Source organism: Lontra canadensis, unplaced genomic scaffold (assembly GCF_010015895.1).
Source record: "Lontra canadensis isolate GAN:19392208 unplaced genomic scaffold, GSC_riverotter_1.0 scaffold39, whole genome shotgun sequence".
In the NCBI taxonomy this organism is placed as follows: Eukaryota; Metazoa; Chordata; class Mammalia; order Carnivora; family Mustelidae; genus Lontra; species Lontra canadensis.
This window is the reverse complement of record NW_022631033.1, coordinates 7,165,949-7,189,630: the sequence shown is the minus strand read 5'-3', so window position 1 is coordinate 7,189,630 and position 23,682 is coordinate 7,165,949. Positions and strand designations below refer to the sequence as shown.

The 23,682-nt window shown below is 37.5% G+C and overlaps 1 protein-coding gene across 2 annotated transcripts in view; it reads left to right on the top strand.

Moving 5' to 3' along the window:
• The window catches only part of GPM6A (glycoprotein M6A), a 333,855-nt gene that overhangs the window by 241,409 nt on the left and 68,764 nt on the right, over positions 1–23,682 (top strand). The window lies entirely within an intron of this gene.

Genomic DNA, 23,682 nt, shown 5'->3' with positions numbered 1-23,682 from the left:
TCCATTCTAGATTTCATTCGAAACCATTTAAAGAGCTTTAATTAACAAGCTGAACTAGAGAAACACAAGCTCTTAAAATAGTATACGTATGATTTTACAACCTCCTGTATGTTATCATGTTGATTTTGATGCTAGCATTTCTCAAGATCTCCCTTTTTCAATCTAAGAGTGCACCTGTACACATAAAAGTCAGGGCTTCCGGGAGCCATAACTCACATGAAATTTGAGGACCAAGCTTTGGTGTAGAAATAGGCACACCTTTGGATAAAAGTCAGGAGAAGAGTGTTAAGAGGAGTGTAGTTATGGAATCTGGCCTTTATGCAGACTGAAATGGCCAAGGCTTTGAGAATTCAGTCCATTGGCCAGGTGTCCAGTGGCCCATCCTAGAGAACTCAGTGAGATCAAGAGGAGGCAGAGGGCATAACAGATACTAGAGCAACTCTTTCATTCTCTGACCACACATGCTGGCATGTTCGTTGCAGGGAAGTGGTCATCAGAACTGTGTCCAATGCTTACTGCCCTTTCTTCTGCCCCAGCAAGAAGGGTTTTCTTCTCCAATTGGGGCTATTCAAATTGACACCTTATTTCTTTACCGCAGGTCTTGTCCCAACTTAAATCCATCATCTGCACTGTAGCGTGGGCTCTCTAAACTGTAAATCTGCTGCTGTCACTCTCAGAATAAATAAAACTCAAGCCAGTTAACATGAAGAACCCTCTGCCACCCCACCTTTGAGTCCCTATCCCCCGCCTTTGATTCCATCTTTGCTCCCTTTGCAGTGTGCACCCTGGTAATAGGGGAGGTGACAGTATTTCTCTCCACGTACCATGATGTTTCTGGAATGCTTCGTCTTTTTAGTCATCAGTACTCTCTGCCAATGTCATGTTCCTTCACTTGAACAAAGCCTGTGAGTGATAGGAGTAATAATAATGCAGGCATCCCCTCTTTTTGTGAATTTTGTGAACTGCACATTCGTGTCATTTTAGAAGTAAGACTGCAGTCTCCCTACCAGCTGCACTGAAACTCTTGAGGCAGGGCTTGGTCTTACTCATCATGGTACTTCTAGCTCCCAGCCCAGGGCTTGGCACATAGTGAGGGCAATAAATGTTTGTCGAACACAATCAAGGAAAGCTCGTGTTTTTGTTCTTTTCCACTTGCTAGTGTGCAAATTAAGCACCCTCAGTACAACGGGAGCTGCAACTGTTTGACATATGGAGGAATCAACCCAACAAAACACCCTTCACCTGCTTAATTTTTCAGTAAATTTCCCCAGCTGACTAATGACTAATAGCCTTGGGTCTCTAAAATGAACCCATTTCCCATACTCTCAAGCCATGCTGTTTCAGAGGCAAACAATGTATGTCAGAATGGCAGACTTAGCCCCCAGATACTTCGTGTACATTGTAAAGAACCCTTCTCTGGTTTTTCATCAGAATATTCTTAGGGATGATTTCTTTCCTATCTTTATCTTTATGGCTTGGGCAGTAGATGAGACAGAAGGGAAAAGCTTTACTTTCAGAGAAAGGGAATATGGAAAGAATAACTGAAGTCCTGGGGAAAATGCTTATTTTCCTGTCTTTTTCTCTTATTCTGAACAGTTCAGAGTTCTCTGTGATAAGAATACACAAATTGTGCCGGGCGCGGTGGCGCGCGCCTGTAGTCCCAGCTACTCGGGAGGCCGAGGCAGCAGGATCGCTTGAGCCCAGGAGTTCTGGGCTGTAGTGTGCTATGCCGATCGGGTGTCCGCACTAAGTTCAGCATCAATATGGTGACCTCCCGGGAGCGGGGGACCACCAGGTTGCCTAAGGAGGGGTGAACCGGCCCAGGTCGGAATACACAAATTGCTTCCACTCCTCATCTTCACTCCCCCTCCCACGCTCAAATGAAAAACTCTGACCAGATCCTTAGACTGAGAAGCAGAGTATATATTCAATTTCAAGGAGAAAGAATTTTCTCCTGAAATGTTTTGTGTTTATGGACAACTTCCCTTCAAGACTTCAATTCTACTTTTTAGAGAAAAGTGAATGGGAGAGAAACTGCCGTCTTTCCAGCACATAGGATGAGCCAGGAACTGTTGATCTCATCTAATGATCAAGGGCTTTAAAAAATAGGATTAGATTTTTCAAAGTTTCTGTTACATTGATTGTGCTTTTTATTATTTTCTTCTTTCTAATTTCTTAGGGTTTAATTTTACATTCTTGTTGTTGGTTTTTAAGCTTCTTGAGATGAATGGTTAGCTCATGGGCCTTCAGTTTTTCTTACATATTTATGACCATAAATTCTCTGTGACAGAGATTTCATGCATACTGGAGGTTTTGAGATATGCTCTCTTCCATGATTATTTATTTCAAAATATATTCCAGTTTTCTTTTTTGTATCTCTTTTGGTACATGGTTGATTTGGAAATACATTGCTTAAATATAACATATTTTGGATTCCCCCCCAAGTTTTAACACAGTCGTTTGTAATTTAATCCCACATTGCTTAGAGAACATGGTGTATTTCAATTTTTTTTGACATTTGATGTAACTTACTTTAGTGCTTACTTTATAGCCTATGGCGGTAAATATTCTGTGTATATTTGATAAGAATGTATGTTCTGTAGCTTGTGATTGTATTATTAAATATATGTGAAGTTGGTCCATTTGTTAATCATTTTTATATATCCTTCTTGATTTCTTGCCCTTTGGTTCATTCAGTTACTAACATAAGTCTGCTAAACTCTTCAACTACGATTCTGTATTTGTTTGTTTTTCCTTTAAATTCTATTAGTTATTACATTACCTGTTTGATGCTGTTTAATTTGGTGCCTAGAAATTTAGAATTATTTTGCCTTCCTCTTGAATCAAATTTTTATCATGGGGACTTCTGGGTGGCTCAGTCAGTTAAGCGTCTGCCTTCAGCTCAGGTCATGATCTCCAGTGCCACAGGGGGCTCCTTGCTCAGCGGGGAGCCTGCTTCTCCCCCGCCTGCCACTCCTAGTTTGTACACTTTCTCTCTCTCTCTCCCTCTCTCTGACAAATAAATAAGTGAAATCTTAAAAAAAAAAAATCTTTATCATGTGAAAGGTCCCTATTTATCTCTAGCAGTAACTGTTGCCTTAATATTTACTTTGTCTAACACCAGAATTTTCATACAGCTTTCTTTTGTTTAGTACTTTCATGTTATAGTTTTTTTCTGCTCTTTTATTTTTCATCTTTCTGTGCCCTTATATTTAAAGGATTTTTTAAATTATAAGCAGCATATCATTTTATTCTGATCTTTGTCTTTAAATTGAAGTATTTAGTCCATTTACATTTATTTTAATTAATAATATATTTAGGTACAGATTTACCATTTTACTTTTTACTTTCATTTAGCTTTACTTCTCCTTCTTTTCTCCTATTATCTAATTTTATATTAATTACATTTTAAAAATATCTTTCATATTAGTTTAATTTTAATTCCTTTTGAAAATTATTTTAGTGGTTCCCTAGAAAGCATAACATGCTTTCTCAAGCTATCTGTATATACCTTAGATAAACCTTATACAGATTTACAGACTTTGTACTATAACTTGTATTACTTGAATTTTATTTACTTCACTTCCTTTATGCTGTAAGGGCCTATTTAGGCAGAACAGCTCCATCCTGACCCTGCTCCCTCCACCCCCCCACTCAGGGAACTTACTTAAAAATGAATCCCGGAAACCAGTCCCAGGTAGCAAAGCCCAAATACAAGGGTGGGTCAGGCCAGGTGGAGGTGTCCAATCGGTGGGGGCGCATACTGTCTCCCCAGCTACCAAGGAGTATGGGCCTTGCCTTTTGGGTGCTCTTTGGGCGCCAGTTCTGACCAAGGTGATAGGATAGTTCAGATATCTACTATAGGGTAATATAGGGTAAGTTGTAATTCAGTTGGTCACTTATGTGTGACCTAGCAGGACTGTGCAGCTTTCTCTGTGTTACAATCTCATTGGCCACCTGTGCATGGCCAGGCCCAACCACATGGCCTTTGCCCTTAAAAGCTAGTCTGTAAGGCAGAGAGAGGTCACCTCTTTGCAAGAGACGGCCCTGGCCAGTCAGTTTGATTCTCGATGCTTGGTGTGAAATAAAGCTTTGCTTGACTTTCGCTTTGTATCAGTCTCACTCCTTTGACCATGGACCCAACAATGCTATTGACATTTAATTTAAAGGTACTTATATTTTAAATGATATAAATTGTTATTTTTCTTTAATCAGTTCAGTATTCATTTAGATTTATCCACATATGTAGCCTTTCTTCTGCTCGTCCTGCTTCTATCTGGCATCATTTTACTTCTTTATGTCTTTTAAAAAGAAAAAAAGAAAAAAAAACAACTCTAGTTTGTTCTCTTTTTTCTGCTTTTGTTCCTGACAAAATTTTCTTTTCTGTTAGCACTTTAACTCCTTAAACAGCTCATGTCTTTGGCTTCCATCACTTATATTATGAAAACAGCATATTTAGGGCTTTCCTTGATTCCCCTTTCTCTACGGTCTTGCACCCCCCCCCATCATGGTTGCTTTGATTACTCTTAGAAGCTTTCCCACATCTGCTTTCATGTTAGTTTTTATATTTATTTAGCTTTCATGTTGTTTTCTGCAGGTCAGTTATCCTAAGAAGCAGTTTTTGTAACTGGAAACTAACATCCAATTACTCAGTCTTTAATGTACATTATCTTACTTGTCTATTTCCTAATGTCCACTTTTGTATTCCTTCCTCAATAATGGATTTTGTGAACATAACTTCAATACAAAGAGAACTAAATAATGTAGAGAAAAATAGCATAATCTAGTAGTTTGGAAACAAATATTTTAAAAGTCATTGATAAATCAGTGTATTACTGATGTACATTGTATATCTGTATCTCAGCTTCATTAGTGCTTCTGGGTATTTAATTTAAATCTTCAGAAAGTGAGACATGGTGCAAATATATTTAATCCATGATACAGCAGAGCATTTACAATCACTCTGGAACAGACAACTCTCCTTGAAGGAGTAGAAAGAACTATTTTATATTGTGGACGTACATGGCTTAGACATCAGGAAAACTTCCTATCCACTTGATAGAATGAGGAAAGTGCAACACTAGGATATTATGAGTATTTGGGTACTTATTTGGATAAATATTCTTCCAATTAAGTCTACTTCAGAGGATAAGCTTGATACATGTGTTGCCCCCACATATTTTATTTTTAAAAACTCTCTAGAATATTTTTAATAAATGATAACTGTAAAATATTTTATCAGTTTCATGAACACATGATGACAATAATTAGAAAAGCCTACTGCTTGCCTCTAACTCTCGCTTATTTTTACTCTTTCTTCCATAAATGCCACAACCCTTATCATCAATTGCTAAGACTTATCGCAAATTTACTAACAACTTCTCAGGAAAAGAAATGCCGACTTCTTGCTTTGTATTATACAATCCTTATAAGACAGAGACAAGAAACATTAAAATGTGAGACAAATTGTACATTATAAAATTGACAAATTATGAAATATGTTAGAGTGCCAGCTAAATGCTTGTTAGCACGCTAAGCAGTGAAGACAAGCAGATGAATGAGACATACACCCTAACCTGAAAGAGTCCATGACCTACGTTAGGCATCAGCAGTCGAGCCTATAAATATAGCAATATGATAAGTGCATTGGTTTGGTATGTCTGAAGTTCATGGGAGCCTGGTAAAAGATGATACTGTTGGTAATGAAATGTCATGCACTCCATATGGAGAAAGTTAGGGATGTCTTCAGTTAGCTACATCCTCAGATATGTACTTTAAAAGCTAAGAATGGTGCACCGTGGAAAATGGATTGGAAGTGAGCCATCAGTTTTATGTTTGAAAGTCATGTAGAGGTGCCTGGGTGGCTTAGTTAGTTGAGTGTCTGATTCTTGATTTTGGTTCAGGTTATGATCTTGGAGTCCCGAGATCAAGCCTATATCAGGCTCCGTGCTCAGTGGGGAGTCTGCTTGAGATTCTCTTCTGCTTAGTCTACCCCCGCCATGGTCTCTCTCTCTCTCTCACAAATAAATAAAGAAATCTTTAAAAGTCATGCAGAAGATTTTTTGTAGTCTGAGAAAAGTTTTGTATGAGGAAGAGACAAAATAGGCATGGTTTTAAAGGGATTTAGGAAATTCAAATAGAACCTGGTGACTGTAGAGATAGGAGATATAAAACGACGAAGGGAAAGTTTTTATCTTTTTAGCTTGTGTTTTTGTGTTTGTAAACTGAGTGGTTTTGAGTCCTATCAGTTCTCACAAGGAAAAGCAAAAATAATCTTGTTTTGATTAATTTAAGATGCCTGTGGATATGTTGAAGAAGTAGTCCCACAGTCACGATTGTTAGGAGACCACTTATACTACAGGGCAAAATTTGAGAAGTCAGAGCAAGGGATTTACAAAATTGTGACAGTGGCTGAGGTTGTAGAGGAAAAGGCTGCCCCCTGGGACCGTGATAAAACATGAGAACCAGCAACCTATGTAATAGAGGAGCAGAAGGGGACATGGGGAGGGGGGATGGAGAACTGAGAAGGAATGGTGCCAGTGAGGAAGTGTGAAGAGAGACCCTCAAGGAAGCATGGTCAGTATGTCTCTATGGTAGGGAATGTCAAGTAAGAGAACTGGAAGGCTTTGTTTAGATCTGGAATGTAAGTGACTATAAGTGGCCTCATTGAGAGTCATCTCCACAGAATGACCAGGTGACTGCAGATCTTTCATTTTTTTTTTAAGATTATTTATTTATTTATTTGACAAGCAGAGATCACAAGTAGGCAGAGAGGCAGGCAGAGAGGGAAGGGGAAGCAGGCTTCCTGCTGAGCAGAGAGCCTGATGCGGGGCTTGATCGCAGGACCCTGAGATCATGACCTGAGCTGAAGGCAGAGGCTTTACCCACTGAGCCACCCAGGCACCCCGACTGCAGATCTTGCAGCATCAGATTTGAGGACTGGGACAAGAACGGGAGTAGAAGCAATGAGTGATCTTTCAATAACGTTTATTAAGCAGTTGCATTCCTGACCATGGAATGAGGATAAACAGAGAGTCTGGGTCTTCATGTGTGAATCTGCCCATTATTTTATGCTTTCATACTGTCACATTTGCTAGTGACATTTAGTAACCTGCTTCTATAGCGCCTTTCAACATTTCTTTAGTACCACTTAAAATGCTACGCTTTCAGCTTATTTTGGAAGTCCTTTATATTTGATGCCATTTGAAAGAAACACGAGCATGAAGTAAACTCTTCTAAAAGCTAAAATCATAAAATTAGTTATCATAAAACAACAACAGAACAAAAATCTTTTCTACTCTAATAGCTGCTATCTCTCTGCATAGATGTATACATGAAGCAAAATTCAGTCACCTCCAGAATGTTTCTAGGGCTCCAGATATGCCACTTCCAAGTTATATATTAATGCAGTTTTTTCTTCCTATTTGGAGGCATTCATGAGGAATAAATTACAAGGTAACAAAGAATGAGAGATTTTTTTCTCATTTCTTTGTTCTCATTTCTGAACAGAGATGTTCAGAATGACACTTGCTGGTCTTTAACACTGGGATCTTCAAAGGAATCCCTTTTAGTGGTTCTAACTAAAAATACTAAGTTATTTAAATTCTATCCATAATTTGCAGGAAGTGCTGATTCTTCACAAATTTAAATAGATAATAAGATATCATAAAAATGTGTAGTGGCAGAATCTTACCTATACGTTACTTTTGTACTTTACTTCTATTACTCAACTAGCAATTTCAGTTTTCCATCTTAAGTTAAATATTACTTAACAGAGTGTGGTTCCAGTGGTCATTTTTGTAATATTTGAGTGTTTGATTACATCAGGTGCATCAAAATATGTTTGACCTGGTAACCTAAAATTATTAATGTTCCTTCTTACCTCCCTAAAATTTAACTAACTTAACTAAAAACAAAAAGCAAAACTTGTGTTCTAGAGGCAAGATGTTCATATATTTATCTTAACACACTATAGATCGAATACTATTTACAATTTTTTAGGCTGTTTTGAAGTTCTTCACTTTATATCATTGATTTTCTAGCACATTTTTAGGTAATTCTCAGATTCGTTTAAGGAAATAAATAATCAGTAACAAAACTTTTTATTTTTATGAAAGGAAAATACAAATAATTTAATAATTTCTACAAGTTCAATTCTTCATACACAGAGGGGAATTAACATGTTAAAAGGAAAGGCTTAAGAAACCATGGTGGCTTCTCACACTGGAAGAAACCCAATGACTCAGGCTTCCAGTGGTTCATAAAAGCAGTTTTTAAATACAAATATATTTTAATAGTTTAAATCTTTTTTTACTACCTTAAGAATTAACATGTGATGTTAGAGGATTATTTACTTATAAAGAATACAACTCATAAATTGCATTAGCTAAGAAAAAATTTTCTTTATGTTTTCAGAACAGTTGAGCTGTTCTATCAATCTTTGTTTTTCATATATAAAAAATTTCCCCAGTGCATGTAATTAGTACCTTTCAGTAGCACTTGATTCTTAATTATTATTAGTTCTCAAATTGGAAATTGCCAGAATTAAACTTCAGGCATTAGTGATATACAAGCTTAGAGAGAACATTTGTTTCTAGGAATAGACTGTACTTTTTTGTGTGTTTGTAGAAAATATGGCAAATTTTTATGCCTGAATCCTTCTATCCGCCCATAGATATTTGACAAACTACATCTAATTTGTTATTATTTATAATTGAATATATATTTCCTTGGCAGAAATACATACTCCAGATGACTAAATGACATGAAATTTTGGGAGAAAAATGAGGTAAATGAGAAAAACAGATATACTGATTTTTAAATTCAGGCAAAGAACTTGGAATAATTAGGGACGTATGCTGTCAGATGAAAACTGAAATAAAATATCTTCTATTCAGCACCTTGTCAGCCACAGCTGTACTTTTCTGGAATGCTCGCTTTAGACTTACACCAAATGCTCTGTAGTTTCTTAGAACAAGATATGACCACCTCCACAAATTATGTCAGTGTTGTAGTTAAATGTTTTTTTCACGAAAGCCAAGGCTACTAGGCTTCAAAAATAAGCCGTGAGTTTTTAAAAACTAAGGTTTTCAAAATCAGTCTGATATCCAATCCACCTATAACTTTGTGCATCCAAAACAAATAGCAGATGGTGTGTGGGGACGGTAGGAGGGTAGAACACATCTGAAATGAAAATTCATGGAATTTCTCTGACTTAATCAAATTATCTGCACATTAAGTTACTTACAGTATGCACACACTGCTCCATTTTAAATTGAGAATTGCATTTTTAACAAATTATCTTTGCATTTTATTTATTTATTTATTTATTTATTTACTACTTGTCTAGCGCAGAAAAAGCTTTTAAAAATTCCCGGATTATTCTCAGAGCCCTCTGTCTTCCCATCCCTCTTGGCTTCATCTTGCTCTTTTTACTGTCTCCTCCGAACACCTCCAGAGATCCTGCAGGGTAGAGGAGAGCTGAGCCCTTTTTGGCGGGATCGGTGTCTGTATTTTGCTCGTTTGGGATGTTTCAGGGAACGATGTGGAGGAGATTTTCTATGAACAATAAGACGTATTGACAATTTCAGAAGAGCTGTCGGTGGTTGCCAAAAAGGAACAATGAACAAAGTTGCTGGGGTTTGAAGTTAGGTGGGAACAGGTACTTCGGGATTTGAAAGCACCACACCAGTGAGTACCTCCTGCCTCATGCCAGGTTCCTGAAATGCTGGGTGCCCAAGGGAGCTCTAGAACTCATACTCCTGGCCTACAGTCCTTTAAAAATCTGAAGGATGGTTTCAGACCTTCTGATTAGTGTGCTGTCTCATTTAAATAGAAACAGAAATACCAGCCTTCTGTCCTATCAGCTATCCCTGAGAGATCATCATAATCAAATCATGTATTTGCACTATTAAGATTCTTTTATTATATTTAATTGGCTTTAAGATTTCTTTAATATGTAATTTAAAAGGGCTTGCATTAAATGTCTCCTCTTTTGGAATTCTGTATGGAATGACTTCTTAATCATATTTGAAGATAAATTTTTCCTTTCTATAGTAGAATTGTCACAAAACAAGAAACCTGGCACTAAAGAAACAGTGTGTTATTTGTTGTGCAAATTTTAAAATAAAAGGTTTGAAAATTTGTGGTTAAAATAATTGAATAGTAAGTGAACTGTGAGTATAGTATATTGACCCCCCCTTAGCCACACTGCTTGACAATTGCTTTGTAGATCTTGTTATTAAGAAACAGAAATTGATGGCATCTATTTTTAATATTTTCCTAGAAGCAGCATACACCAATCTTAGAGGCTAAAGTGAATTTATTTTGTATTTTGTGCTTTTTTTTCCCATCCCAGGGGGAAAAAAAAAAATCAAAGCAGTTTGGGTTCGTTTATTTCCTAAATAATATTATATGGGGAATTTGGATTTCAGTGTTCATCCTCCCATGGATGAATTCTAGTTTGCTTATATATGTGTTATTTACATAATAGTTGAATAAAAGACTACTTTCTGTTGTTTTTCTCTTGATGATGGAAAGTCATGAAACTGTAATTTGTCTTAAAACATCAATGCCTCACTTCTCAAAGAGGTACCATTCTGATTTATTTTAAAATAAAATATGTAGAATGATACTTGAACTTAAATATTGAGAATTTGCGGGGTGCCTGGGTGGCTCAGTGGGTTAAAGCCTCTGCCTTCGGCTCAGGTCATGATCCCAGGGTCCTGGGATCGGGCCCCGCCTCGGGCTCTCTGCTCAGCAGGAAGCCTGCTTCCTCCTCTCTCTCTGCCTGCCTCTCTGCCTACTTGTGATCTCTGTCTGTCAAATAAATAAATAAAATCTTTAAAAAAAAATATTGAGAATTTGCTAAGATTAAATTCTCATTCATTCGTTCATTAAACATCTGAGATAAAAACATAAATATTTAAAAATATTTAAGAAAAACTGATGTTTGCCCTCAAGCAGTTAAGATTCCATGAACATGAGGGACCACTGGGAGGTTGGGTTCCAGTCCCTGCTGTGCACCCACCTGGGGCTCTGGGAAAGCTACCTAAGATTCTTGCGGTCCATTACAATCTATTCCCCTGATAAAAAAACGAGGGGGAGGTAGATGGAGTAGGAGTGAACTTGCTCATCTGTACCAGTGTTCCTGACACGGGAGTTCAGTTTTCATAAGCACGATTCGATGACCCCTCCTAGCGGAACATACATTGTGGGTAATGGTGTGTCTGGAGAACTCTGTGCTCACAAGCTACTTTCATGTTCAGATGGCTTTTAGGAATCGCAGCTGAATTATCTGAAGATTGAGTTGAAAATAGCTTTGGCATGTTTTCCACAGAGCACTTCTTGAATCTTGTCGCTTGGAGCCAAAGTTACTGTTTTGAGCAGCCATTTTGCAGTTGTGAGGGGAAATATGATGGCATAATGAGTATTCCTTGTTTGCATTTGGTCTGATGCAAATTTCAGGTAATGCATATTAATAATACAAGTGTACAAATTGGGGAAATGAGTATCAATGCCAAAGGAGGAGAATAAATTATTTTCTCAATGAGTGGCAGTTGTCAGTTCTTCCTGGTAGGTTTACCTCGTGGAAAGCTGATTGCTTATTTTATTGAATTGTAGTCTTTTATCTTTATGTTTTTTTATTTTTTTATATTCAGATGGCTAGTACTAGCATGAAATATTTATCATAAACAACCTTTTTACAAATGGTACATGGAGATACAGAAATGTCAATAAAAATAAGACAGCACTAAAGTGATACTTAGAAGTAGTAAAATTTAGTAACTTGATTGCTAAAGATGTAGAAGTTAGAGAGTCAGTTACTTCATGATATAATAGAAATTCAGTATAATTTTAAATGAGATGATAAACAGATTCAAATGTATAAAAATTAAAATTTTACTAACCAATCAGAAATGAATGTCCTAATATTCACAATTTTATTTTCTGTTTCCTCTCACTATTAGGTTTTTCAGAGGCTAATTATTCACACTAACAATTAAAGTGGCTGATCTCGCTAACAAATAATGTTGCTTTCTTTGTAGACATTACTTTTGGTTAAAATGATGCTGGTTAACAAAGTATTGAAGTGCATATGTAAAACTGAAATTAGAAGTCTGTAGTATAATAGGTGCTGGGAAACTTTTGCAGACAAGGTTTTATTTCAATTTTAGATATGTTTTTCAAGCTCTCAGTCAACTGTAATGGAGTCTTTTCAGCATTTCCAACTGCTATGAACTCCTGTAAGCCTCTTCTGATCTCTTATATAGAAAACATAAATAATGATCACATTTGTTGAATGTTTCCTATATGCCAAGTTCAGTGATAAGGACTTCCATTTATCACATTATTCCCTCATGTAACAACTTCTAAATTATGTAGCCTTTCATCATACACCCAGTATTTGAAAGACCTGGTTACGTAGCATAGGTCGAAGAGTTGAGGGTCGTATGGTTATATGGTTCTCTTCTTACACCACCTCCAAGGGGGCAGAAGGGATCTTTCCGTTTTTATATAGCCCGGCTAAAATGTCATCGTTGACTTTGTAGGGCCAGATTTCCAATTTATTTTTGAAGTGTATCAAAATAGGATGTTTCTCCAAACAAAATTTTTGATAGGGAAGCCTCATAGGGAAAGAATGCTCTTCTCTTCGTGACCATCAGTGATTACCTACTTCTAGCTAGTCTCGTCAGTTACTGTAGAGTTTAACACCAATGACCAAGGGCAGAGGCTTAGAAACTGGTTAGTTCTAAAAGACTGACGTAGTGAGGAACATGACGGTAAAAACGTTACCTGCTTGTGTGGTTGTGAGATTGCTAAAGAGACAAGCAGGTCAGATTTCCAAATCTCCAGCATTATATAGCCTCCCGTGTTTTTCCACACTGATTCTCTCTCCCAAGCTCCCGAATCATTGCTGTAACGACCTACCTGTTACCTCACGAGGTTCTCTTATCAATAACACAAATGCGAACATGTCCAAAAAGGATTCACTCTTTTCTAAAACCTGTCCTGTGCATTGATTTCCCACCTCAGCTGACGGCAAATGCACTCTTCTGTTTGCCCAGGTTAAAACTTTTGGGGGTCACCTTGGAATTTCCTTTTCTTCTTGCGTCCTTTCATCTATTCCATAGTGAAATCCTGTAACTCTGCCTTCAAAATGCATCCAGAGGTGACGTCTTCATGCCACCACCAGTTGCCACCACCCTGGTCTGATCCACTCTCATTCTCAACAGCACAGCCAGAGCAGTCCTTGTCAAAATTCTGTCAGACGACGTCCCCTCCTGCTCTGTACCTTCCGTTCTCTCCCCTGTTCATGCAAAGTAAATGTCAAGCCTCCTCCAGTGGCTTCAGGGTCACTTGTAATCAGGCCTCCTAACTCCCGGGGCCACATCTCCTGCTGCTCTCCTAGTCTACTCTTCCTCTAGCAACAGCGGCTGGCTTGCTCTTCCTTGAATAAGGATTCAGGGCTTGCTGGAGCTGCCCCTTCGGCCTGGGGCATTCTTCCGGGGACGCACAGGGCTTAATCACCCGGTCAAGGGTCCAGGTCTGTTCAGCTCTTACGCTCCTTCCGGACCAAAGCTGAGCTCCTGCCCTGACTGCACTGTTTTGTCCTTGGTCCTGCACCTGCCTAGCTCTTAGGACCCCACCCTCATGCCACTCTCCTTTTAATTTCTGTCATTGCTCTTGTCACATGTCAACCCGCTTACTGGTTTTTCTTAATTATGTTTTCTTCGTTATCGTTTATCATGTCTTTGCTCCAGGTTAAGATCCATGGAGTCAGGGATCTCTGTGATATTCAGCAATGGAATCCCAATGATTAAGATAAGGCCACCGATAAAACATTTGTTAAAGGAGTGCAAGAATGTTAGAATGATTTTTTTTATATATACTTTTGCAGCAGAATCCCACACGCAAATTTTTCAGGAAGTAATGTCAGTAATAATCTGAGAATCTTTAGTTGATATGGTTAAAAATAGTCAATAGGAGGGTTTTCTAGATTGCTTTAGGCAGTCTCAGAGGTAGCAAAGTAGGCTAAATCCCACGTTGTTTGCTCCCTAGAAAACACTATCTCAGGCTACCTGCCGGGCATCCTTTCCTCAGAAGCTCCATTAAAATGGGACCTTCTCTAAAGAGCTCTCCTTTGCCTCCCATCCTCTGTTAGACCTAACTGTTCAGTGTTGTGCACCAGCTACTGCTAGGGGATAGCAGTGACCAAAAGGGACAAAAATCTCGGCTTCGCTCAAGTTACATGGTGGAGGTAGGAGACAGACAATTAAACAAAGGTCTCTGGAAATTGAAAAAATTAATCAGAATGGAAGGAGGCGAGATTGTTCCCCAAGGCCAGAAGATACACAGTTTTAATGGGGGGGAGGTGTCAGGGCCACTCCCACTGGGAAGTCACATTTGCAGGGGACTTGAAGAGCAGGCAGAAATTGGGGTGTTGAATTCCAGGTAGAGGACCTCAAGTGAAAGAGCAGAAGGTGCAGTGGGATCAGGTACCCTGGGCTCGGGTTGGCTCGAGCTGAGGGAGGTAGGGAGCACATCAGTGCAACTGGAGCAGGCGTAATTGCGTAATTACGGTTTGTTGTGTGTATGTGTGTCTTGCTGAATTATGAGCACCTTGAAGATAGGATAGAAGGTCAGAGCTGAGTACTCAGGAAACACTAGGTACTCAGCAAATGCTGTTAAATATTGACTAAAACTTTTCTCTCGTGCTTTACTTTTCTTGTCTGAAAATTTAAAAATCAAGACAGCATTTGCAATAAATAAGTGTGTAACAGGCACACATTTTACCAGTTGTAAAATATTGTCCTTAAAACCATACTTTTTCGTAATTTCACATTCATACCAAAAAAATGCAAAAAGGAATTAACAAGACTTTGTGTAAATATAAACAGTAGTGAACATTCAAATTTCCTGAAGTCCATTTTTAGGTAGTGTCATTCTGATGAATGTTTATAACCATTTTTTGTAATGGAGCCAGGCACTTGATCATTTTCATTAAGGAAAAATCATTTTCATTTGATGAGCATTACACCTGTAACATTGTTTGACTCTAAAACCCACAAATGTCAGAATTCTCTCTTAACAAAAGAGACATGCACATTTATCTTGTTATTAATGTAACTTGCATATTTATTCTTGTTTTTATCTTATTATTACTGGTTGATCACGCTGTCTTTTAAAAAAGTGATACTGGGGCACCTGGGTGACTCAAGGGTCCTGGGATCAAGTCCCACATTGGGCTCCCTGCTCAGCTTGGAGCCTGCTTCTCCGTCTCCCTCTCTTGTTCCCTCTCTGTCTGCTAGTCACCCTGCTTATTATGCTCTCTGGCTGGCTCTCTCTCTCTCTCTCTCTCTATATATATATATATATATCAAATAAATAAATAAAATATTGAAAAAAGGTGATACCAGTAAGGCTTATTTGTTAAAATAAATCTAAGGACTACATTTTGCTGGAAGCTTTCACTTGGTAAATTTAGCTGTTTAAAGGATATTCAAGATTTGTTTTTATTTCAACAGCAGAAAGCCTATATTTTATAAAGAAAAAAATATTCTACATTACAGTACTTTAATTATTTTTAAAGAGATTTTTTTAAAAAGCCTGGTATTGTTTTCCCTGTTTGGTGCACCAGGAGACAATCATTTGGTGGAATAACAGTCATTCTGGGAAAATAAGCAAGATGGAGCCTCATAGGTCAAGACTCGTTTATTCACGTTTTATAGATGCTTTCTCCTAGAGACCTTTCTGGAGACAACATTCTTTTAGTCTCAAAGAACCTGTGGGTGAAATCCACCAGACTGAGGTTAGAAAGAGATGTGACTGCCCTGATGTTTTTATGCTGATCTATTTTTGAATGATTCTATGTACACTTGTTTATCTTTCAGACCCGTTTGTGTGCTCAGATTCATAAATAGTTCTGATGGCTATTTGGAATATAGGCTTCTAATTTGTATTCCACTTTTGGTTAATGATTTTTATTTGTGAAAAGGCTTACAGTTGGTATCATATATGCATTCATTAGATTCAAAGCTTGATGCGTGTATTTGTCCTTCTCGTGGACTAAGAATGGGCCACTTAATAACAATAATTAGGACTAACAATGCCTTCTTCTTGCTTCCCAAATTAGAAAGACTTTAGGACTGAATCTGAATATAGTTACAGTCGGTTCTCCCTTTGTATGATCTCTAAGATTTTAAACTCCTAAGATACAGGCCCATCTGTTTTTCGTTTTCCTGTTTAGCCCACATTCCCTTTCACACTGTAAGTGGTTGGAAGATATTTTTTCCAGAAAGACTAAGCATTGCTATTAATTCTAGAAATTCAAAATAGGCTGAAGTAATGGAAAAATCCAAAAGGTTGTACTTTGAAAAATAATTAATTACAAGTTATGCTAAGTGACCCATATAAAATATAAAATAGAAACAGTGTTCTGAACAAAGATAAATATTGTTTCATGACATTTATGAAGTAATTATTCAATAATTGCTTATTGTCTTACTGGAAGGCATATGTAATATGAAAAAGTCCTTATAAAGAAATCATTCTCAAAGATAGAGGTTATGGGGTACCTGGGTGACTCAGCTGGTTAAGCGTCTGACTTTGGCTCCGGTCATGATCCCAGGATCCTGGGATCCAGCCCTGTGGTCATAGGGCTCCCTGCTCAGCAGGGAGTCTGCTTCTCCCTCTCCTTGTGACCCTGCCCTCCCACCCTGCCCCGCTCCTGCCTTTGTACTCTCTCTCTCTCTCTCAAATAAATAACTAAAATATTTTTATAAAAAGATAGAAGTTGTAAAGTAAGAAATAGTCTACCCACTGTAAATGTTACCACAGTTTTTAAAAGCAAGGGACCAACTACATTTGAAATAATTTAATGTAAGTTGAGGAACCTTGAAAACTAGCAAAGAAGATTGACAATCATATGTAAAACGGAAGACGGCTACACGTTCATGCATAGGGCAATGACCAATAGAAGGCCATGGAGGGTATCCGTGGATGACTTTGATGTGTATCCGAAAAAGAACAACTAGATGCAAGGGAACAGAATTTGATTCTGAGCCATAAAGCCAAGTAAGAATTCAAGAGTTACAAAGTTAAAACGGAAATGGCAAGGAAATGTTGAATTATAGAAAAAAGATTTGACAGAAATTAGTAAGATGACCTGGCTTCAGATTGAATATGGACAACAAAAGAGAGGGATTTAATCAAAGTACACTTTATTATTTCTTGCTTGAGATAATGGAAATCGGTTTGAAGGAGATAGTAAAAGTTCGGTGCTGCAAATTTGCATATGAGAACATCAAACCTGGCACATCCTATAGGAATTTAGATATTTGGGATGAAGGATTAAGTAGGATTTCCATTAATAGTATTTTGATGAATGACAACATTTTAATCTTCTAAACTTAACAAATTCTCAAACTGGAATTAAAATACCATTCTAGAGATAGTTTAAGTTACTTTTTAAGCAAAAATGAGTGCCTATGCCTTGTCCCCACTACTTTCTCAAACATGCAATCAAGCTAAAACACTATGCAGATCCAAGATTTAGTCTTTAACCTGGATCTTTCTATCCTATTTAGTTCATGGTTACTTTTAAAAATAGCTTCAACTGTTTAAATAGCTTGGCTTCTCAGTGTTTTTGTGCCTTTTACAAGCAGCATCTTTTTCATAAAAAGGTGATGTTATACGGTGAAACACCCATTTTGCCACTGGGCGGTACGCTTGGAGAGGGAAGTCGCACGTCGGTTTCACTCATCAGTCTCTTGCCTGACCCCGCGTGGGTCTGCCACTTGGTAGATCTGGTTTGTGTTTTAGCTCTGCTAATGCAGTCTGTGTGGCCTTAGGCAACTGAGTGCCTCCCTCTGGGGCTCCGTTTTCTCGGGTTACAAAATACAGATAGGAACATTCTTCTGTAACAGCTGGCTTCATAGATGGGAAATCGCTTCAAAATTCAAACCCGTATATATATGTAAATCATAGCATTACTGCGTAGTATTTCTCTGAGAAAGTGACAAATTAATGATGACTCCCAGTTACCAGAGGTTATATTATAGAGAAACCGCAGCAAGCTCTCCGGGTATCTGCTCCTGCAAGGCAACGTTAAATTGCAGCATTGAGTGTTTGAGTTAATTACGTAAGGCTAATGTTTTCATGTCAAAGGATTCTCTTTGTATACGCTTTTAAAACACAGGGTGGAATATTTCTTAACTGAAGTAATATACGTGCATCCTTCCTTGAAACTAAAGTAAATTCTCCCAATCTCTTGCCATTTCAGATTCTATGGTTAAGCTTAATGGAAAAATATGCATGTATACACATACCTACGCATGCACACATGCTCAGGGAAGAATCTGGTCCCCTCTTTTAAAGGGTATGGGCATTATAACATTTGAAAATTAAGTGATTAACTCAAGTTTAAATGGTTAATTTCTATCAATTAAAAGAGAAAATTTGAGTCTTTTGAAGAATACTTACTTTATTTATTTATTTGTCAGAGAGAGAGAGGTAGGCAGAGGGAGAAGCAGGATCCCTGCTAAGCAGGGAGCCCAATGTGGGACTTGATACCAGGATCCTGGAATCATGACCTGAGCTGAAGGCAGACACTTAGCCGACTGAGCCACCCGGGCTCCCTTGAGTCTTTTTAAAAACAAGTATTTGTTGAACACATGATCGATACCAGATTTTTCTAGATGCATAGTCTCATTTAATTGGGGTCACCATATACCCCAACTTCTTGGGACAGTCCCTGTTTATCCAGCATAATTTCAGTTCTTGCCTGTTGTCCAGAACTAGTTACTAAGAGCAACTTCTCCCCTTTTATTCTCAAGTGTTCTGAGTAGGAAGATATATTTTATTGTCTCTTACATTTCATTCTAATACAAAAACTCTGATATGGGTATTTCATGTAAAGAGAAAATAATGGTGTCAGAAAGGGCAGGTAACAGGTATAAATTCACATTCCCAGTAAGCAGCTGGCCTTGAATCTCAAAACACATCCAGGCGTTCCCACTCCTCTCTGCTTTAACATTTCTTTATTTTTTTTTAATTCACAGAAATGCTTATTTTAATATCATTGATCATAATGAAAAATTAGAAATAACATGAGTGATCAGTGGTAAAGAATTTGTAAAATAAATTCTGGTTTATCTGTATACTGATGCAGCCATTAGAAATGATGTACTATTTAATGACATGAAAGACCATTTAAATTATAAATAATTTTATCATTTTATTTTACTTTTTTTCATCACAGTAAGTGTACTCTGCTTTAACATTTCTGATGCCTAATGCAGTCCTATCGAGCATTCAGCATGGTATTTTATTCTATATGAAAGTAAAACTAAGTCTGAGGTGCACATTCTAGGATTTGCATTATGGAAGCATAAGAGATTAAATACCAAAGTTTAGTTTTTCATGCCTTCAATATGCACATTCCACTCTAGCTCTCCATGTATTTTGTTTGTCCTACAAATGTGCATGTTGATTCTCATGTCTGCACTTATGTTTATATGCAAATCTGTGCCATGTGTAAGTAAAGTCTTGGATCTTTTTTCCTTTGTTCTTGTTTTTGTTTCTTATTGTTATGAAGAACAGATAAACATTTGATTTTACAGATCTTAGTATAATCATAGGCTTATAATGACTATCAGTCAAAATAAATTGGTGTTATCTGTAAAAAATATGTATTTCACTAGCATGACCTTTATTGGTTAAGACCCTTATCCTCACTTTAGTAGCTAAGAAAAGAGAGATTATTCTTATAGTAATGGCTTTTAAAATTTGATCAATGTGTTGGTGTGTGTTGAACTTATGAGGGCTTTGGACCTTCATTAGCAATTAGGCAGTTAGTTACCCTGAGTCTATGGGAGAGCCAGTGAAGGGTTTTAAGAAGAGGGATCATGTGGTCCAACCTGTCCACAGACTCCTCAGGCTTACCTCTTGAAAACAGAAATAAGTTGTAATGAGTAATTGTAAGAAATAAATTGTAATAAGTAGTAAGTAATTGGCCCTCCTCAGATTGCTTTTAGAATTCTTCAGTTGTTCACTCAACAAATATTTACTGAGCATTTGATTTGTGCTGGGCCTTGTGCCAGACACCAAATACACAACACTGAGCAAAAACCTATTGTGCCTTCCCTTTGTGCAAAGTGACATGACTTACAGGGTCAAGCACATGCTTGGGACCATATTCCAGAGGAGTGGAGAAGACCTTGTCAGGAAGGTAAGGGGACGTTGTCTCATGAAGTAACCATTCAGTGGAGAGATCACAGAGGCATAGAAGTGAAGTTGGTGCAAGTGAAGGTGCTGTGTGTGTGTGTGACAGACAGAGAGAGAGAGAACATTCCAGACACAGAGTGGTCAGTATACAGACAGGCCCTGGGTCAGAGATGAACTCAGAGTCCAGTGTTGGCTGCGTCAAGAGACAAAAATCCAACTAAGTAGGAGTCAGAGAGTGAAGACTTTTGAAAGTCAGGCTAAGGACTCATCTTTATCCAAAGTTCAAGAACATTATAAGTCACTCTAAGATAAAAGTCATTAATGGGTTATAAAGCCATGGAGAGGCATAACAGTTATATTGAAAGAGATTATTTTGATCGAAGAGTGTCAGGATGGCTGAATGGTCTAAGCTGCCGGACTCAAGCTCTGCTTCCCTGAGCTGGGCTTTCTGGAGTCCAGATGGAGTCATGGGTTTGAATCCCACTTCTGACACACCGTTTTTCTCCTCCCCCTAATTTTCTATACAAGTGTATCAATCTGAGCAGTCTGCATTAAAAAAAAAAAATTATTTTGAGGGAGATGTGCCAGTGGGGATGTAGCAAGACCCATTAAGAGAGAGGATGGCAGAAGGGACTGTCAGAATTTAGAACCTCTACAGAAAAAGATAAAGGTGAAGGCATAGAGGAAGAGATGCCAGAGAGGCAGGGAGCACACCAAGAAACCAGAGAACTGTTGGGTCTCCCAGCTCAAGTGAAAGAAGTGTCAAGAAGGAAGGGGTGGTAGTCGGTGGTCTACCACGGGAATTGCAATGTGGAGAAAACACCAGCAGCTTCCAGTACCCTAACCCAAATCTAGTGCACGACAAGGCACTTCTGAGGGCTAGGAGATGGGTGGGAGGTCAGAAGGAACTAAGTCATAGAGGAAATACAAACAATGATATGTGGAAACACGATCATTTGTAGGTATTGAAGGTCTCTACACCACAACTAGCAAAATTCTAGTGGCAGTTGAGATGGTAGTGGTGGCTACCATCTTTACCTGCATTCAACAAGCAGGAACTGACACTGAGGAGATGTAAATATACAAAGTCCCAAGAATGGTAAATAAGAAGGCTGAAAAACAATAAAATGGTAAACAACAAAAAGAGTAAAAAGGCTGGACTCTGGCTTCAGATGCTCTATATTCTTTTCAAAATAGTACCTGCCAAAGAGCTTTTTGGCGGAGTTGTTGAATAATTCTTCTTTGGTTTGGTTTGGTTAATGGTAGATCACTTTTAATTTGTGTTTTTAATGGGAAAGACTTCATTGTTCTATTAGATTCTCACGGAAAAGTAATTGCGGTCCATTGGCATGGGGTTCCTGGGTTTTATGCTTTAACTCTACCCAATAGTATTTCTAAGTACCTACCTATACTTTAACCTCAGACTCTTATTTGTGATGATTAATAATAAATCAACTGAGAAAATGCATTAGTTGCTCCAAAACTATTGGAAGTATGTAAGAAGTGAGATTATCCTGAAATTGTTTTAAATATTTTCTAGACACCCCCTGTTAGAAGTTTTCATAATTGTATGATGACATTAATAGAAGAAATGAGTGGATAATGGGTGGATCACAGCATGATGGGTTTCTAATCATTTAATTATTGGACACAAATCCGTAACAAACCAGTCCACACTAGTTTATCCATTTTCCCCAAAGACCTACTCGTGATACTCTGGCAAATGTGTTCTTTAAACAAAAAGACTAGAAATTGTCCTATTTCTTATCTCTCTCATGGATTTGTCTCCAAAAGTTTATGATCTTGAATGAGTAACCGACAAAGCAACTGTTTTTCCTTGTGTTTTTTTCTACATTAAATTTAATGATTTTTTTTTCATTTGCAATGTTAGAAGATTATTGACTGTTCTTCATCTCTTACATATTAGACTTCTTGGTACAAGGAACCTGTCTTGGTAGCACCTTATTTTTACATCTGCCAGATTGCTTGTTTGAAGCCTAGTACTGTTTCCCATCTTGTAAATAAATCATTCTTGAAAATATGTGTCACAGGTTTCAAGCAAGTTATCTGTCAATGATATTGATAGCATAATGTCATTCGGCACTGTTTTCATTTCCTTCAGTAAAACGTAGTTTAGAAATTCTGCAATTTGTCCACTTTTGATTTCAGCATTTTGTGGGGGAGATACTAGAAGTTGGGAGGCAATGGGGAGAATATTAAGGTAGCATTTTTGCATTTTTGTGTGCCTTCTTCCTCCTCTTGTTGTAAATTATATTCTTTGGGATTTTATATACAGGAGCAAAATTCTAAAGAAGTTCTAGAATATTGGTAACCAACATAGAATGAAGATTAAAAATATGAAATTTTATGATAGCTGCCTTACTAAATGAGCTCTTTAGATAGCATGACCTGCTTTTAAAAATCTGCCTCAAACCACATACAAAAATATTTATTAGGCTACATTTAGTTTGTGTCTTCTACAATATGGAACAATACTTCTGGGGAAAGGAAAGACTTGGGAGTTTTTTAAATGCTTGGGAGTTTTTGATAAGAGACTTTCAGCAGCATTTTTCCTTAGGGACAGATATATAAAATGATTCAACTAAACACACGCTCTGTTGCTTTAGCACTCAACTGTGCACTAGGTACGTTAGGAGAAAAAAAAACAGGCTATTTGGAAATCATGATATGGCCCATGAAGATAAAATTGGCAATATCCCTATGAAATATTTTACTATAAAAGCTAATGGTTTTTAATTATGTTTTTCGTGTTGACAAACTAAATTATGATTTTGAGGTGTACATCTGATGAACTGTTAAGCATTCATTCCATTAAAGTTATAAAGATGGAAAGTAGCTATCTGTTTTGCAGACTGTCCTGTATGGCAGGCAGCAAATTTATATTTTATAATATTATATTCTTCTATGTGCTTTTGTTACGTTTTTGAATTATGGACTGTGTCATTTAAATTTGCATAAAAGTTCAATAGGGACCAAAAATATACTAATAAAACACTCTTCATTTGGATAATACAAAAGTGACAATGGCACATTAAAAAAAATAATACAGCACCAGTGTTTTCAGGCTAATAATGGTAAAAATAGCTTATATTTGGGTACCTGGGTGGCTCAGTCGATTAAGCTTCTGACTCCTGGTTTTAGCTCAGGTCATGATCTCGGGATTCAGAGACTCTGAAGATTCCCTATGCCCCTTCCCCCACTCGTGCTCCCTCTCTCTCTTTTTCTCTCTCAAATAAACAAATCTTCAGAAAAATAGCTCACATTTATTAAGTTCTCATCATGTGCCAGACCCTCCTCTAAATATTGCTCATGTCTTTTAGTACTAAGTGCTAAACTAAAAGCAAAATAAAAATATTTTCAAAGCCTCTTCCATGATACAAACCTTGTTAAGGTACAATTAAATGCATTGTAAAATAAGATTTAATATTTATGTAG